The sequence below is a fragment of the Pteropus alecto genome, unplaced genomic scaffold (genome assembly GCF_000325575.1).
Source record: "Pteropus alecto unplaced genomic scaffold, ASM32557v1 scaffold157, whole genome shotgun sequence".
Lineage (NCBI taxonomy): Eukaryota > Metazoa > Chordata > Mammalia > Chiroptera > Pteropodidae > Pteropus > Pteropus alecto.
The window spans coordinates 1181014-1185647 of record NW_006440626.1 but is presented as its reverse complement, the minus strand read 5'-3'; positions in this window follow the sequence as shown (position 1 = coordinate 1185647).

The following is a 4634-nucleotide window of genomic DNA, read 5'->3' as shown; positions in this document are numbered from 1 at the left end:
CAGAAAAGGTTGAAAATCACATGATATCACTCATATGTGGGATATAAACCTAAAAGCAACAAATGAACAGGACAAACACTGACTCATGGACATGGACTATAGACTAGTGGTTGCCAGAGGGGCGGAGGGGAGGAGGAAAATAAATAAAATGATGAGAGAGAGAGAGAAGAGAAGAGAAGAGAAGAGAAGAGAAGAGAAGAGAAGAGAAGAGAAGAGAAGAGAAGAGAAATGTTAAAAAAAAATTAAAAATAAAAGATGGTGAGGAAGAGGCAGACCGGCCAGGTTGCTCAGGACCCAAGGAATGACATGGTGGTGGCCTCGGTGTTCTTTTGCATCCCATATCTCAGACTTAGAGCTGAAGAAGCTGCAGCCTGGAAATGCCAACAAGTGCAGACAAGTCTGCCCCAAGAGCCTGCTCTCTCAAGCCAAAGAACCAGGAAAAGAACAGCCTAAGAAGACAGAAAACATTTAGACAATAACCACTCTACTCCAGCCAAACACCACAGGAAAATTGGTAGTCCGCCAGCATGCATGCCAACAAAGGCTAAGAGGGGAGCCTAGACTCACACACTCGCCAAGCTAAAACGAGGTGCTAAGGTGGTACGAGAGAAGGCCCCAAACTCCCCAAATCTGATTGAATACATTAATCTGCACAGCCAAGAAGCTCAAGAACCTCCAAGGAGGATAAACTCAAAACACCTAGATGCATCATAAGCAAAATCTCAAAGGTCAACAACAAAGAGAAAATCTTGAAAGCAGCAAGAGAGAAGTAAGTGATCATGTATAAAATGTCATCAGTAAAATTAGCATACGGTTTCTCATCAGAAACCATGGAAGACAGAAGGCAGTGGAGGACAGATTCAAAGTACTGAAAGAAAGAGTATCAACCAGAAATTCTATGTCCAGCAAAACTACCTCTCAAAAAATGAAAGAAAAACCAGGACATTCCCAGGTAAATACAGCTATAGAGGATTCATCACGAGCAGACCCGCCCTACAGAAACAATAAAGCAGGGTCTTTCAGGCTGAAACGAAAGGGCATTAGGCTGTACCTGGAATTCACACAAAGAATTAAGAGCGTGAGTAAAGCTACACGAGGGGAATATAAAATATAAAAGACCGTGTAAGTGTGTTTTTGTTTGTAACTCTATTTTCTTGTTTTATTTAAAAAGGCAACTACTTGAAGCAATGATTAGACATCTGTCAATGAGCATACAATATACACAAATGCAATCATGACAATAGCACACGTGGCAGGGAGGGGATGGGGCTATTTAGGATGAAAGTTTTCTAAACTACTGAAATTTTCTAAACTACTTAATTTTTATAAATTAAGATGTTAATTGTAATCCTCAAGGCAACCCTTAGGGAATATAACTCAAAAAACATGTTTAAGAAATTACAAGGGAATTAGTACACTAGGAAATATCTATTTCACATGAAAGGAGGCAGGAAAGGAGGAACAGAGAGAGAGAAAATACGACGTACAGAAACCAAGTAACAAAATGGAAGCCGCAAATCCTACCTCATCGGCAATACATTAAGTGTAAATGGATTAAACGCTTTAATTAAAAGGTTGAGATTGGCTAACTGGATTATTTGTAATGACCCAACTCCAACGCTGTCTCCAAGAGACACACTTTAGATTCAAAGACACAAATAAGTTGAAAGTGAATGAATGAAAAATGATACACCATTCAAAGTAACCAAAAGAGAACGGGCGTGCTAAAATCAGGCAAAACAGACTTTAAGGCAAAAATCATTACTAGAGAAAAAGAAGGACATTTTGTACTGATAAAAGGGTCCATCCATCAAGACAGCTGTTAATGAACATACAATTATTGGGCACATAACTTACTATAGAGCTACAGTCAGACCATGCTATATTGGTGGAGGGGTAGCTGCATAGATCGATGGTTCTGTATTGAACCCAGAAATAGAACCCAGAAATAGACCCATATAAATATGCCAAACTCATTTTTGATAGACGCAAAATTGATCCAGTGGTGATGGAGCAATCGAACACCCAAAGGTTTAAAAAGCAAAAACAAAAAAACCCATCTCAATCTAAGTCTCTTGTCTTCTTCAAAAGTTACCTGAAAATGGATCACAGACTTAAATGCAAAACATAAAACTAAGTAAATGTAAATGCAGTGTAGGGCGAGGCAAAGGATTCTTAGGTTTGACACCAAGAGCATGGATCATGAGCGGAAACATTGATAAATTGGACCCCATCACAATTTCAAACTTTTACTCTGTGAGGGAATCTGTCAAGAGGGTGAAGGCACAAGCTAGAAACAGAGAAAATATTTGCAAACTACGTATGCTACAAAGGACTAGTATCTAGAACATATAAAGAACTCTCAAAACTCAACCGTAAAACAACAAACGATCCAGTTGGAAAACGGGCCGAAGACGTGAACAGACATTTCACCCAAGAGGATATACAGATGGCAAATAAGCACGTGAAAAAGTGTTGACCATCATTAGCCATTAAAAAAATGAAAATGAAAACCATAATGAGGTATCAGTAAATATCAGAATGGCTACATATCAGAATGGCTACAAAAAATAATAATAATAATGACAACTCCAAATGCCAGTGAGGATGCAGAGAAACTGGCTACATTGCCGATGGGAATGTGAAATGGTACAGCCACTCGGACACAGTCTGGCAGTGTCTTTGAAAACTTAAGTGTGCAACTGCCATTCAACCCAGCAACTGCGTTTATCCCAGAAAAGTGAAAACCTGAGGCCCTAGGCAGAAGGGAAGCGGCGTGGCTATCGAATGGGGGTCTTCTGTGTTTGACTATACCAAAGTCAATAGGGCTGTGATGTCGCGCTGTGATTTTGCAAGACGTTACCACTGGGGGAAACTGAGTCAAGGGTACACCGGGTCTGTCTGTGTTCTTTCTTACAACCGTATGTGAAGTGGGCTTGGTGGGAAGGCATCGCTGAGAGTTGACTTTGAGGGACCTTTTCCATACCTTTCAGTGGGACGTCAGGCCGGCTCTGGGTGCGGGCTTCCAGGGAGACGTCCATTGGAAGGTCACGGGTAGATAGGCCATAATTAAAGTGAGGACGAGAGTGTAAACAGAAAGAAGGTCAAGAATCATGCATCCACCGCTTAGAGGTCTAGGAAAGGGGAGGAGCCTGCTCAAGAGCCGCCACGGGCAGAAGGAAAGGAGGGGACGACTCAGAAGCCAGCAACGGGCTTCAGGCAGGAGGGTGGCCAGCCACGTCAAAGTTCTCACACGGGCAGGCTCGCCGTTCAAACTGGGACGCTTCTGAGAGCAAAACAGTGACTAAAGATAATAAATAATGCATTTTCTGAAACATTATTTATAGCCGGCAAATTAGTTTATTATTCTAATGGACCTATAGCTACGGCCACGTTGCTGATATTTTTCTGAAGACTGCTTTTTTCTTCCATCTGGTTTGGTTATTCTCTGTTTCATCATAAAATTGCAGTCTTACTCCAAGTTGAATTCTGCGGTTATGAATTTAAATCTGTTGATATTTTCAATTAACATCTTTGTAGACGATATTTTAATTGCGAAATCCTCCTCCTACGGGTACTAAGGAACCAGGTAAGCTCCGAAAAAGCTAGTAAATGGAGGATAGCCTTAACTGTATATTTTTTTGTACTGAAATGCATAACTCTTCCAGCTCAAATATCTCCATAGGTTCAGTCAACAAATGTTTTTATAAACAAAAGCTTGCACCATCAAAATTTATTATTATTTTGAATGTTTCATCAAATTTAGATGCTGCAAAATTGTAAGCCTTCTGGATTTTCTTCCATCCCAGGACAGAATATAAATTGTTATCTACTTAAAACTAGGAATCTCATCAAATGATTCTTCCCCTATGTTGAGATGTTCCAACGACGATTATGGAATTTGAAAATCGGACCTCGAACACCGTTGGAGTGCTCAGCATTTAATTCCTTCGGCGCCTCCCTTGCTTTTGTAGGGATGAATTTCAGCATTTTCCTGTTGGCAAGGACAGTTTCTAATAATTGCAGTTCATTAAAGCTTCAAAGCTCGGGATTCTTGGCACTCACTTAACAAACACTTTGATTAAAGATTTCCTGCAGATTGCAAACACGACTCAACAACAATTTAGAGGACTTCTTCACAAGGGTTCGGTCCCTCTCTAGGGTGTCCGGTGGGTGTACAAATAGGTCTTTGAGAGCTCAATATTGAAGAGTCCGATTGATGACTGCAGCAGAGACCGAAAGGACACACTGGGAGCCTTAAGTCTGTTTTTGTACCCGACACTGACTTTGTCACGACAATGTCCGTAGCCTAATTTCCCTGCGTATGTATAAAAATATTTCTAAACATCAACAATTGCGGCTTCCACGTTCATCGATAAAATATCACATTATTTGGATGCAAGTATGAATAACACGTTCGCTGCCACCAATCCAAGGACATCTGTGCTCCTCTGGCTTTTTTAATTTGGGGGAAATCTTGCTTTTTATCAGGACGCCGTTGTCAGTTGCCTCCATTATTAAATTCTCTTGATTAACCGGGTCCTGAGCATGTCTTTTGTCTTCTCCTTGGACCCGGGCTAACACCGATCCCTTTGGAAAATAATTTGGCATGAACTAGGAAAGGCGAGAATGGC